Source organism: Rhineura floridana, chromosome 9 (genome assembly GCF_030035675.1).
Source record: "Rhineura floridana isolate rRhiFlo1 chromosome 9, rRhiFlo1.hap2, whole genome shotgun sequence".
In the NCBI taxonomy this organism is placed as follows: Eukaryota; Metazoa; Chordata; class Lepidosauria; order Squamata; family Rhineuridae; genus Rhineura; species Rhineura floridana.
In genome coordinates, this window is record NC_084488.1 from 95,040,924 (window position 1) to 95,055,883 (window position 14,960).

At 42.7% G+C, this 14,960-nt stretch overlaps 1 pseudogene; it reads left to right on the forward strand.

Annotated features, from left to right (window-relative positions):
- Positions 1–6,740: 6,740 nt before the first annotated feature.
- Positions 6,741–6,859, forward strand: LOC133364632 (5S ribosomal RNA; annotated as a pseudogene).
- Positions 6,860–14,960: the final 8,101 nt, after the last annotated feature.

Consider the following 14,960-nt stretch of genomic DNA (forward strand, 5'->3'; position numbering starts at 1 on the left):
TGCCATGCAATATCCCTGGAGGAATACAAGTGCAAAATTAGGCCAGAATGGTAAACCCTTTGTAGGAAAGATCTACAAGCAGGAGTCAGCATGCCAAGGGATCTTTTCTGCAAAACCCAATCGGATTTTTCTTCACACCCCGAGGAGTTGGTAGTATGTGAATGCATTTAAATTTAAACTGTTGAAAGGAAGAGAATTAATCCACATCAACCCCTAATTATCCTCCATAATTATCTTTCATGCATTCCTGTATGTATTCTTTCTGGAGGAAAAACATCACATCAGAACTGGCCACATACTCTCAGCATCAAATAAAACACTTTCCCCCCTCCTGATTACCTTTGGAAACAAAACAATGTCACAGGCAGCAACAAAATATACGATACAAACGGCAATGTCTGTCCACATCTGTATATTACTTTGGGGGGCTGGGTTGTGTGGTTTTTTTTTTCATTTGCTTCTTTGCTGACTTGACACAATGATTCAGAGACATGGAAAGTTCAAATACAAAGCAGATTAATCTAAATCACTTCACTGAGAAAATGGATTGCCTGTCTTCCTTCACTAGCCCTTAATTTGCCTCTGGATCAAGATGAATTATTTAAATATGGCCAGTCATATCTAATAGGATCCTCTTCTCTCATTCCCATCTACTTGGCATTCTGAGAACAGATGGTGAATCTGTGACAATAAACAGTTCATCGGCCAAGGAAAGGCTGCTGATCTAGGAGATACTGGACAGTGAACACTAGTTCAACTCAGAGTAGACACTTTGAAGTTAATGGACATGATTAACTGAGGTTCATTAATTTCAATGAGTCTACTCTGAGTTGGACTTAGTTAAATACAACCAATTTCCTCAATGTCAAATTTGGGATACAATCCTATAAACCAAGGATGGAGAATCTATGGCCCTTCAGATGTTGTTGGACTCCCAACTCCATCATCCTTGACCACTGGCTATGCTGGATGGGGTTGATGGGAATTGGAGTTCAACAGCATCAGGAGGGCCACAGGTTCCATACCATTGCTATACTTCAAGGATGAGGAACCTTTAGCCCTTTAGATGTTGTTGGACTCCCAACTCCCATCAGTCCCAACCATGGTCAAGGACCAGTGATTATGGGAGTTGGAGTCCAACAATACCTAGAGGGCATCAGATTCTGCGTCCTACTGTATGCACTTATATGGGAGCAATTCCCACTGAATTCAATAGGACTAACTTCTGAGGAGACATATATAGGATTGTTAGCCAAGAATAGAACAATGAGTAGAAAATCTGTTAGAAACCTGAAACAAAAAAATGCAGATCATAATTACAGAGTCCTCTACCCTCTCTTCCTAATTCATGTTCCCTCCTAGTATTCTGTCTTACTCAGAGTAAATAATGTAGACTAATAAAATAAACATATTTGTTATGCCTTCATAGGTTATTTATGGCACAGATGTATTATTGATTGATTTCTTCAAACACTAATTAAGTTGGGGGAAATGAAGTCATTTGTTTTATGTCAAATTTGTAGCCTATCTCTCAGGGAGAGAAATAATATTTCTATCTCATATTCTTTCTGACAAAAACCACCACAAAAGAAGCCATTGTAAAGGAAAGGACTTTACTCCTCTCCTACTTGACTGCCAGTCTAGGTAGGCCATCCATCCAAGGTAGGCTCCAGTCACACTTCCCCAATGTTCCTGCTAATCATGAGCAAAAGTGAAACCTGAGGGTGCAAAGCCAATGATTATGAGAAGCACATAGAGAATCCAGCTTCCACTAGTCTCTCACTGGAGTCCAAGGTAGCTTGCTTTACTCTCACACACATAGCATGAAGCCAAATGATCTAGGAACATGACAGGGAAATATCCCTTCCGGTCTGGCACAAATGCACACAAGAACTGCAGCAGCTAATTTTAAGAATTAAAATTTAAATTAAAATTTAAGAATTTTAAGACCCATTGGTTTGTGACAACTACCAACTGGTTGCAAATACCCCCCTTTAGGGAAGGTGATTGAGACGGTTGTGTGGCAGCAGTTGCAAGTACTCTTGGATGAAACAGATTAGTGGTTCTGATCCTATCTCCAGGGTCGCTCTCAGAGAATAGCATTGGGTGACTGTCTTTCGGCCCCCTGGCAGTTGTGCTGTGGGGTGCCGCAGGGTACCATCTTGTCCCCCATACTGTTTAACATCTATATGAAGCCCTTGGGAGCAGTCAGCAGCACCATTGGGGCAATGTGTCAGCAGTATGCTGATGATACCCAGCTCTATTTCTCTGTAACATCTGAATCGGGAGAGGCTGTGCAACCCCTGGACCACTGCCTAGATGAGGGCCAATAAATTTATTTATTTATTTATTTATTATTTATTTATTAATTGTGCTTTTATACCGCTCTTTAGCAATAAGCTCTCAGGGCGGTGTACAACAATAAAAACAGGTTAAAATACAAGAGAGTATAAATAAAATGCACTATAAAACATATGTGAAAACAAGATTGCAACAAAAAAAATTAAAATTAACATTTGAAATTTAAAATTTAAATTTAAAAAAATAAACTGAGTCTGAATCCTGGTGGTTCCTGAGTTCAGATAATTGGTCAGTTGCCTGCTTTGGATGGGGTCATACTCCCTTTGAAAGAGCAGGTCCATAGTCTGGGGGTGCTCCTGGGTCCTTCATTGTCACTAGAGGCCCAAGTGACCTCCGTGGCTAGGAGTGCCTTTTACCAGCTTCAGCTGGTAAGACAGCTGTGGCCATTTCTGGACTGGGATAGCCTGACCACTGTTGGCCACGCACTGGTAACTTCCAGGCTGGATTACTGTAATGTGCTCTATGTGGGGCTGCCCTTGAGGTTGGTCTGGAAGCTGCAGCTGGTGCAAACTGCAGTGGCAAGAATACTCGCTGGGGCAGGGTATCGTCAACATGTCACCCTGCTGCTGAAAGAATTGCACTGGCTGCCCATTTGCTACTGGACCAAGTTCAAGGTTCTAGTTTTGGTGTACAAAGCCCTATATGGCTTGGGACCAGGATACCTGAAAGACCATCTTATGCCTTATGTATCCAGCAGATCACTGCACTCTGCAGGTGAGGGCCTTCTGCAGATAGCATCTTATCAGGAGGTTTGTTCTGCACAATATAGGAAATGGAGCTTTAGTGTGGCAGTACCTACCCTGTGGAATTCCCTCCCCTTAAATATTAGGAGAGATTTTATGCAGAAGTACAGGAAGAAATTGATCACACACCAAAACAAGATGTGCTGATAATCATGGGGGATTGGAATGCAAAAGTAGGGAACAGAGAAGAATTAGCAATTGTGGGGAAATCTGGCTTAGGAGACAGAAACGAAGCAGGAAAAAAACTTATTGAATTCTGTGAAGCCAATAATTTGTTTCTTGCGAACTCATTTTTTGAACAACCGAAAAGACGACTACACGCATGGACATCACCAAATGGTCAATATAGGAATCAAATTGATTATATAGTTGGTAGCAGAAGGTGGAGAAGATCCATACCTTCTGCAAAAACAAGACCAGGAGCAGACTGCCGTACAGATCATGAACTGGTCGTATCGAAAATCAGAGTAAAGCTAAAGAAGACCAAAAAAGAAATCATAACACCAAAATACAATTTAAATAACATCCCAGAAGCATATAAAGATCAAATAAGAAACAGGTTTGAGGCTTTAAACTTAGTTGACAGAGAACCAGAAGAACTATAGAATGATGTTTTGATGTGTTTTTAGCACTTTTGTTTGCCGCCGTGGGCTCCTGCTGAGAGGAAGGGTGAGATATAAATCAAATAATAAATAAAAGAAGTTACAAGAGAGCCAGGGGAAAGGCAGAATGCTGCCTTATGAAAATAAACAGAACATAAGAAGAGTCCTGGTGGATCAGGCCCAAAACCCATATAGTCCAGCATCCTGTTTTCACAGTGGCCAACCAGATGTCTATGGGAAGCCTCCAAGCCAGACTTGAGTGCAATAGCACTCTCCCCACCAGAGCTTGGAAAAGTTACTTTTTTAAAACTACAACTCCCATCAACCCAATCCAGTGGCTAAGATGGCTGGGGCTGATGGGAGTTGTAGTTTTTAAAAAGTAACTTTTCCAAGCTCTGCTCCCCTCCAGCAACTAGTTTTCAGAGGAGTACAGTCTCTGGCAGTGGAGGGAGAATTTAGCCATCATGGCCAGTAGCCATTGATAGCCTTATCGTCCAGGAATTTGTCTAATCCTCTTTTCAAGCCATCCACATTGGTGGCCATTATTACATCTTGTGGGAGTGAATTCCATAGTTTTGCTATGTGTTGTGTGATAACAATTGTCTTTTAGGAGACTAGCTGGGGCTAGCAGCTGTATACCCCGACAAAGCGAGATCTGTCCATAAATGGACAGATGGATGAAGAAGGAAGGAAGATTGGCAATGTACCATTTGTAAGGGTTCTGGACTGAGGTGGGTCCTGATTGACAAGGGGCTCTGATCAGCCAATCACAGGAGTAGCTTATTGCCCGGAAATGGCTATTAAAACGCTTTTGGGGGCCGGAGAGTGAATCAATCAGGGCATCAATACCAAGGAGATAGGATGAATGTTAAGACAGCCATTTTTCCTCAGCTTCTACATAGGGAACTTGGCAGGAGGCGGAGCTACATGGTCTGTTCACCTTTCAGAAATGGGAACCGAATGAGTGGTAATCTTTTAAGAGACAGGCCAGGGATAGACTAGAACTACACCAAGGTCATGCTTATTTTAACCAAGTGTGACTTCATTTGCTCCTGATCGCCCTTCTCAAGTGTAGGGCAGGTAGAAACACAGCTGGATCAGCTGCTTGCATGGCCGATCCCTGCAGAAAGCAGGATTGAACTTCTTACTCATCAGCTGATGGGTTCAGTCCTGCTTGGTTGGATTATACAAGCAAGTTCCCCACGGAGATTTTGCTTGCACAGCCAACCCCTGTAGAAAGTAGGCTTGACCTCCCCACTCATCACCTGATGGGGAGGGAGTTCAATCCTGCTTGGTCACTATCTCTCTCCACACCTGCAGGCCAACTTTGACAGGTGGGCAAGACCACCCACTTGTCAATCAGCTGGTTTAATTATGAAATCAGATGACTGACAGGTGGGTCAAAGTTGGTCAGTGGTGATGGGGGACGAGATAAAAATCAGGCCTGCTAGCAATGTAATACATTAAGAATCAGATTTTAAAAACCTCTCTTTTACATGTTTTTGTTTTGAAATGCTTTTAGACGTTTAAACTTGTTTAAAATGCTTTAAATATGATTTTATTTTATTTTTAATTGTATTGTTTTATCACTGATGTGTTTGTCACCCTGCACTACTTTGTCAGAAGGACAGGATAAAATTTAATAAATAAAATAAAATAATTAAATTACACTGTGTCAAAATTAACAGTGATGAGGCCAGGAATTACCCTTCTGGGAGTGTCTGCTGGTCTTTGTTGATGCATAAGTGACCACCTTAGGAGGGCACTGGATGAGTAAGAAAATATATGGATGTTCTCCGGCTTTGAATCTGGCAATGGATAGATGGCAGAGCATGTCTCAGCATGCCCTCACTGTAGGAGCTCCAGTGTGTTTCTGTACTTACTGTAGCTCTGGAGACAGCAGCTTCTCCCACTTGGAATTTGCTTTGCTTACTATTGCAATTGTTTACCGCAATTGTTTACTTGTTTGTTGCGACTAATAAATAAAATCATTTATTTTAAACCATATTTATACTGCTAATATATTAAAAAATCTTTAAACTGTTTACAGAAAACTAAAGCAACAATTTACACAACATTTACAAAAATACACAGTGTTACACATACAAGTGTTGCATTAATACAAATTACTAATAAATATAAAGCTCTATCAATTCCTTTTCCTTCTGACACCTCCCCTCTCAGCCTCTTGGCTTTCACCCAGGACTCCAGGCACCTCCCCCCCGCGTCTCACCTAGGGCTCAAACACAGCTCGCACCCCAAATCATGAGTTCCTTTTATTTGTTACTTTCTATCCTATTAAAAGCAGGGGGCTCCTCTGCCCCACCCAGCTCTCACAGTTGGTCAGTTTGAAGAGGGCCAGGACACACATACTTAGCAACACACACATTCAGTGTCTGGGATGGAAACAAAGATTAATGAACAATAATTACTCTTTGAACTGAAGGCAGGCTCAATCCCTGACACCTCCAGGTAGGCCTGGGACAGATCCCTGCCTGAAATCCTGGGGAGCCACTAGGGGTGGAAGGAGCTGTCAATTTTGGTTCTCTCAGTTTCTCAGTTTCTCCAATCTTAAATTCAGTTCACATTTGTGCAGCAATTTGCAACAACAATTCCTCATAAAAATGCTTCAGCATTTTAGTGCAAATTTCTCCTAATAAAGACATTTAATCCACTTTTGACTAATGTACACATTTTTGCAAGCAGTTTTTCGTTATATTATGCACGTTTGTATGTTATTTTCGCGAATATACTCATTTTATACGCCTTTTCCCCTAATATATGCATTTTTGTAAACATTGATTGGTTGGAGAACTGCATCGCAAATTCTGATATGTGCAAATGTTGTAGGATGGCTGTGTTTTGTTCTCATATTGTTTCAGCAAATGCAAAGTTGATATATTCAGCTTTAATTGTGAACTGAATCAAATTTCTCCCCCATCCCTAGGAGCCGCTGCCAGTCAGTATAGACAATAGATGGACCAACAATCTGATGCAGTATAAGGAAGGTTTCTATATCCCTAAGATAAGGTTTGCCTACAGCCATACTACCCTGAAGACACCCGATCTTGCCTGATCTCGGAAACTAAATAGGGTCAGGCCTGGTTAGTACTTGGATGGGAGACCGTCTGGGAACACCAGGTGCCATATGCTTAGAGAAAGGCAATGGTAAACCACCTCTGAATACCTCTTACCATGAAAACCCTTTGAATATATCCAAAAAAGATTCACAGGGTCGCCATAAGTCGGAATTGACTTGAAGGCATATAACAACAATATTCTGAATGGTGCATGTGATGCTCTGCAAACGGCTTTCCTTTAGAAAGCCATTTGCAGAGCATCACCAGTGCAGGATCATCCCCTCTGCTGATCAGCTGATCAGCAGAGGAGACAATTCTGCAGAGTGTTGCAATGTCTCCTCCCCAATGCCTCCACATTGATCAGACCACATGGGCAAGTGGAGGGGCTGTGTACAGCCCTATTACATATTGACTACAGTTTGATGGGGTTGTAAAAAATGGGGCGGGGATGAGTGGAGTACTCTTCAGTACTGTTGGAGCAACAGGATTCAGGATCAAGGTTTATGAACATCAGAACATAAGAAGATTCCTGCTGTATCAAACCAAAGAGCCACCTAGTCCAGCATCCTGTCCTTACAATGGCCAACCAGATGCTTACAGAAAGGACCCATCTATGATTCCTGGCAACTGATATTCAGAGGCCTACTGTTTCCAACAGTGGAAGTAGAACATAGCCATCATGGCTCGCAGCCATGGATAGCCTTTTCTCCATGAATTTGTCTTTTAAAGCCATCCACAAGAGATCACTCCAGAGAGATCCTGATACATAAATGTTGTTATTGTTAACATTTATTTCTGTGCTGCCTTTCGGCCAAAAAAGCCCCCTGAGGTGGCTAACAAAGGATAATACAAAAAATAATTCAAGCCCCCCCCCAAAGCAAGGATGAGAACCCTTTTTTCCATCCAAGGGCCACATTCCTTTATGGGCAACATATTGGGGGCCGCATGCATATGGTGGGTGGTGCAGAGGCAAAGGTAGGTGAAGCAATGGATGTGACTTAACTTTGTACAGTATTTTCTATTCCAGACTCACAAAAGTCTGCATTTTAGACACACACATAAACACACACACACCTTCCATCCATCCATCCAAGCAAGCAAAAGGAATTATCCCAGTTCCAGGACCCATTACAGCCAGGCAAAATCACTTGAGGAGGGCATGGAGCAGAACTGGTGGTGGGCATGGCCTGGAGACAGATGGTGTGGCCTGGGAAAGTCCCCAGGTCCAGATAGAGAAATCTACAGGGTCCCCTTTAGGCTCCCAGGTCTGAGGTCCTCCCCCCACACACACACATTTTAGGAATAAAGCACACTCCACCTTTGGCTCCACCTAGTCTGTGTTTTTTGCTAATTGGGCCAATACAATGACTGGTTGATGAAACAGGACATTGTGCTGAACTTGATGCCTTGTCACTCTCTGCTGAGAAAAATCCTGCTGTGGAGCGATATCCTAATAATGTTAATGGCTTGACCATCTTCCAGATTGCCAACAATAAAACAAATATCATGCTTCATTGTTTAAAACCAACAGAAACCTTCAGCTCTCAAAATTAATAATAATAACAATTCTCTTTTCAGCGTCACTGGGTACTGACACCTCGATATTTTTTTTACTTCATCTGCCAAATCCAAACTAATAACATGGCTCTTCTCTCTACTCCGTCTGGAGCAATAACCATGAAATCAGCATGTTGGTGGGGTGGGGTGCATGAAATTAGTTTTTCTTTTTTAATAAACTGAAGTCTTCATTTCATACAAAACAAACAAACAACAAGTCCAAGATTTGAAATAGGATGAATATATTCAGGGCGGTGTGTATGCCATGTTTATTTAGGAGTGCAAAAGAAGTTCTGAATGTGATAATGGGTGTTATTAGGGGAAGGGCTATAGCTCAGTGGTATTGCATCTGCCCTGCGTACACAAGGTCCCAAGATTAATCCCTGGCATCTTCAGGTAGGGCTGGGAGAGACTGCTGCCTGAAATCTGGAGAGCTGCTGACAGTCAGTGTAGACAATACTGAGCTAAGTGGACCAATGGTCTGACTCAGGATAAGGCAGCTTCCCATGTTCTTAATTCAGAGGCTTGAGAATACGAGCTTTGTTTTTAATTTATTTATTTATTTATTTATTTTATTATTTCAATTTATATACCGCCCTTAGCAGAATAGCTCTCAGGGCGGTGAACAAACAAGATAAAATACAATATATCATAATAAAAATCATAAAAACATATACAAACAAACAACAAAAAACACTACTAAAACACAATATGACAAAAATTAAAAATACAGATTAAAAGATTAAAATGGTTAAGAAAATTAAAATGCCTGGGAGCATAAAAAGGTCTTTACCTGGCGCCGAAAAGATAAAAGTGTAGGCGCCAGGCGTACCTCTTCGGGGAGGCTGTTCCACAACTCAGGGGCCACCACAGAAAAGGCCCTAGATCTAGTAACCACCCTCCGGGCTTCCCGATGGGTTGGTACCCGGAGGAGGGCCTTAGATTCTGAACAAAGTGAACAGGTAGGTTCATATTGAGAGAGGCGTTCCACAAGGTATTTTTAAAAGAACAAACTAGGGGCTGGTGCCCCTGCTCAATTTGCTCGTCGACCCCACCTACCATCGCCAAAGCCCCCCTTCCACCCCCACAGGTTGCCAAAGCTGCCGCCCCGCCTCCCACTTGCCCTCTCGCCTGGTCTCCTGCCCAAGCCTCAGCTACCACCACAGGCCTCCCATCCAGCCTCTCACCGGGCATCCCATCTAGGCGACAGCTGCCAAGGCCCAGGCTGTGGCCACTGCACAGCTTGTCAGCTCACTCAGCCACCTCTCCTGCTGTGCCTCATCCCTGCTATCACATTGTGATGTCATGACAGCATGAGGGCTTACTATCGATCGATCGATCTGCCTAGGCCTCATTGCTGTAAAGATACACTTGAAAGTGTATGAGCAATGTCTGCTGAAGTCTTTGAAGTCACCACAAAGACTTTAAGGAGTAATAAGCTTCTTAGTTATTAAAAGTGAGTCTTCAGTGCTCTGCACAGCTGCTTACCCCTTCCTATAACTTGCAGTAGTGGAATAAATCACTCAGAAAGAAAGAAAGAAAGAAAGAAAGAAAGAAAGAAAGAAAGAAAGAAAGAAAGAAAGAAAGAAAGAACAAATGCAGATTTTCACCATGGACATTATTTGTACAGGTTGCAAAATTCTGCTTTCTTCATCCTGAATTTGGAATGCCTGGCATTCATGCTGACCTGAATATATTGGTCTACGAGGAGAAAAATGCTCAAGGAGAATCTTCCTTCCAATAAAGCCTGCAAAGTAAGTGATTCATAGCAAGTGCTTGAGAAACTGAGATTGATTCAGGGAAGGCTCTTCCTGCTGGGGAAAGATTCTAGTGACAGGATCCGCTCCTTCAAGGAAACAGCCTCATTTCTGACAAAACCACATGAAGTCAGGGACCCCTGGTGAAAATAATTTTATGGTGCTTTTTATTCTTCCTGATTCTCTCAAACAGGAGTTTGTAGCTGTGTGAAGAGATTAACAACATTCTCCTGGCTTTTAACCCCATTAGGCTCAGCAGTGTGTGAAGGATTCACTCTGCCTCATCAGTGGCACGGCTGGACCTACCATTAGTTAGAGAGGCAGCTGCCTCAGTGGCAGGTGCTGGAGTGGCATCACTTCTCTCCCCCCCCACTGCCCCTGAGCCCCCTAAGTTAGTCTGCTCTCCTTAGCTTGCACATCCTAAGCAAGCCTGCTGTTGTCAGGGACAGTGGAGGATGGTGTCTCGTCTCCAGTGTTGAAGTAAGATACAGTTTCCAGTCCAGTCCAGTTCTGTACATAAAATGGGGAATTGAGTGTCATCTTGTCCTTCAGCTTAGGAAGACAAATGTCTTGGGCTGGCCCTGATCAGTGACTATTCTGCCCACAGATGCTAAGAAACGCATTGTCCAACACCCTCACCTTCTTTCCCAACCAACTCTACCTTTGTGTACTTTTGTGCAGATAAAAAACATGTATATCATTGTAGTCCTTAAAAAAGGACTTCTTGCCTTATTTGTTGTTGTTATTGTTATGTGCCTTCAAGTCGATTACAACCTATGGCGACCCTATGAATCAGTGACCTCCAAGAGCATCTGTCATGAACCACCCTGTTCAGATCTTGTACATTCAGGTCTGTGGCTTCTTTTATGGAACCAATCCATCTCTTGTTTGGCCTTCCTCTTTTTCTACTCCCTTCTGATTTCCCCAGCATTATTGTCTTTCCTAGTGAATCATGTCTTCTCATGATGTGTCCAAAGTATGATAACCTCAGTTTCATCATTTTAGCTTCTAGTGACAGTTCTGGTTTAATTTGTTCTAACACCCAATTATTTGTCTTTTTCACAGTCCATGGTATCCGCAAAGCTCTCCTCCAGCACCACATTTCAAATGAGTTGATTTTTCTCTTATCCGCCTATTTCACTGTTCAACTTTCACATCCATACATAGAGATTGGGAATGCCATGGTCGGAATGATCCTGACTTTATTATTCACTGATACATCTTTGCATTTGAGGACCTTTTCTAGTTCTCTCATAGCTGCCCTCCCCAGTCCTAGCCTTCTTCTGATTTCTTGACTATTGTCTCCATTTTAGTTAATGACTATGCCGAGGTATTGATAATCCTTGACAAGTTCAATGTCCTCATTGTCAACTTTAAAGTTGCATAAATCTTCTGTTGACATTACTTTAGTCTTTTTGACGTTCACCTGTAGTCCTGCTTTTGTGCTTTCCTCTTGAACTTTCATCAGCATTTGTTTCAAATTATTACTGGTTTCTGCTAATAGTATGGTGTCGTCTGCATATCTTAAATTATTGATATTTCTCCCTCCAGTTTTCACACCTCCTTCCTCTTGATCCAATCCCACTTTCCGTATTATATGTTCTGCATACAGAAACAAATAGGGTGATAAAATACACCCCTGTCTCACACCCTTTTCGATTGGGAACCAATCAGTTTCTCCATATTCTGTCTTTACAGTAGTCTCTTGTCCAGAGTATAGGTTGCGCGTCAGGACAGTCAGATGCTATGGTACCGCCATTTCTTTTAAAGCACTCCATAGTTTTTCATGACCTACACAGTCAAAGGCTTTGCTGTAATCTATAAAGCACAGGGTGATTTTCTTCTGAAATTCCTTGGTCTGTTCCATTATCCAACATATGTTTGTGATATGATCTCTGGTGCCTCTTCCCTCTCTAAATCTAGCTTGGACGTCTGGCATTTCTCACTCCATATATGGCAAGAGCCTTTGTTGTAGAATCTTGAGCATTACTTTACTTGCATGGGATGTTAAGGCAATAGTTCGATAATTACTGCATTCCCTGGGATCCCCTTTCTTTGGAATTGGGATATATATCGAACTCTTCCAGTCTGTGAGCCATTATTTAGTTTTCCATATTTGTTGACAATTTTTTGTCAAAATTTGGACAGATTCAGTCTCAGTAGCTTGTAGCAACTCTATTGGTATGCCATCTATTCCTGGTGACTTGTTTCTTCCAAGTATTTTAACAGCAGATTTTACCTCACATTCTAAAATTTCAGGTTCTTCATCATATGGTTCCTCCGTGAATGAATCTGTCATCCTGGCATCTCTTTTATAGAGTTCTTCAGTGTACTGCTTCCATCTTCCTTTTATTTCATCTCGGTCAGTCAGTGTGTTCCTCTGTTGATTATTCAACATCCCTACTCGTGGTTTAAATTTCCCTTTCATTTCTCTAATCTTTTGGAATAGGGCTCTTGTTCTACCCTTTTTGTTGACCTCTTCTATTTCTATACAATAACTATGGTAATAGTTCTCTTTGTCCCTATGTACTAGTCACTGTATTGTTGCATTTAGGGTTCTGACTGTGTTTCTATTGCCTTTTGTTTTTCCTTTCCTTCTCTTTTTAACCATTTTAAGAGTTTCTTCAGTCATCCATTGAGCTCTTTCTCTCTTTTTAACTAGAGGTATTGTCTTTTTGCATTCTTCCCTGATAATGTCTCTGACTTCATTCCATAGCTCTTCTGGTTCTCTGTCAACTAAGTTTAAAGCCTCAAATCCGTTCCTTATGTGATCTTTATATTCTTCTGGGATGTTATTTAAATTGTATTTTGGCATTTAGATTGCTTTGTTCTTCTTCTTTAGCTTTACTCTGGTTTTTGATACGACCAGTTCATGATCTGTACGGCAGTCTGCTCCTGGTCTTGTTTTTGCAGAAAGTATGGAACTTCTCCATCTTCTGCTACCAATTATATAATCAATTTGATTCCTATATTGACCATTTGGTGATGTCCATGTGTACAGTCGTCTTTTTGGTTGCTCAAAAAATGTATTCGCAAGAAACAAATTATTGGCTTCACAGAATTCAATAAGTCTTTCTTCTGCTTCATTCCTGTCTCCTAAACCCCATTTCCCCACAATTCCTAGTTCTTCTCTGTTCCCTACTTTTGCATTCTAGTCCCCCATGATTATCATCATATCTTGTTTTGGTGTGTGATCAATTTCCTCCTGTACATCTGCGTAAAATCTCTCCAATTCTTCTTCTTCTGCTTTTGGTGTTGGAGCGACCCCCTCACCACGTTAAGGAGTGCATCCTAAAGGGGGTCTTGCCTTAGTATCAAGCATGAAATATTTTCTCTGTTCCATGCTAGCAGTTTACCAGGTTAACCCAGCCTTTGCCATGTTGTAAAGTAAAGCACCAACCAGGGCTTGTGCAAGGCATGACTAGACCCTTGGGCACCAGCCTGCCCTGGGACTGCAGCGCTATAGCCCCCCCCATACAGGTGGCACGGGGCTAATAAGCCCACCTGTGCATCCCACCTACCTCTCCTGTCACAGTGAGTGATGTGCATGCTGCGCATGCATGCCTACCATTAACCAAGCTGGCAGCAGGGGCATCAGCCCCTTAAGGAAGCCCCTGCCACCAACCCGGCTGATGGCAGACATGCACACACAGCATGCATGTCATTCACAGGGATGAGAGAAGTAGGTGGGATGTGCATGCAGGCTTACTGAAGCCCACACTGACTGTATTGGGGGGATACATGGAATCTCCCTATCCATAAAGTGTGGCTGGGTCGGGAGCTGACTGTGACGCCCTTCCCTGGCTCTCCCTGTCAGGCTCCTACCTGCTCGTGGTTACTGCCTGTCTCTAGGCACCACCAGGGACTCCACCAGTCCGGACCGTCCTCTCTTATAGTTTCTCTCCCCGCTCTAGCACAGATCTCAACAGATCCCCCTGCTAGGCAGCACCACCAGTCACGTCCTATAACCAGTATTCCCAGAGACTCTGCCTGAGTCTCCCTCAATCTGGTTACCTCTGTGACTGAGTGCTTAAGCTGTCCGAATCCCTTTGATTTACTCAGACTGCTTATAATTCTGGTTTGCTCTGAATACTTGTGGTGTTATTCTTCCCTTCCCCGCTGCCACCATATTATCCTTCACCCTTGGTATTTACCTCACCCTCCCTTCTGGTCTGTGAAACCCCAGCCAAGGATCAGGGCTTTGGTAAACCAAATTAAGTATTTATTAAATAACACAGATAACAAGCTAACAAGATTTCTTCATAAGGCACATAAGCATATGGTTTTATCTAATACTAATCCGAACTCCACCCCCCTCCTTCTCCACGCTCTCCTGACAAACCCTCTCTCAAACCCACCAAACAACCCACTCTTTCTCTTCTCCCCCCCAGATTCCACTGTCACTCTTCCTTTTATACTGTCAGCCATTTTAAACATTCAGCCAATCATCCAGCATTCTACTGCCCATTCACTCCCCCTTCCTCTTACATTCCACTTACCATGTATCTCCTATACAAACAGCACTTACCATATATACAATAATAGAGGATCATCACACTGACACTGCAGTGGATCGCAAAACAGGAGTGCTACTCTCCCACCTTAAGGAGGGGCCTTGCAGGGGCCCCTCTGGGCTGTAGGGGCCCTCGGCCAGAGCCCAACCTGGCCACCCTCTGGTGCCGGCCCTGACACCAATGCATGTTACAAGTGACCTGAACCAGTGAGGGGCGGAAGACAATGTATTCTTCCCTCTGCTGATTCCTCTTCTAAAGCATTTGTTGTTTTTGCACACTTCCCTTTCTTCCTTCTCTTTCTGTCTTTGTTCTCAGTTAGTTAGGCATGGCTCCCTGAGTGGAAGCT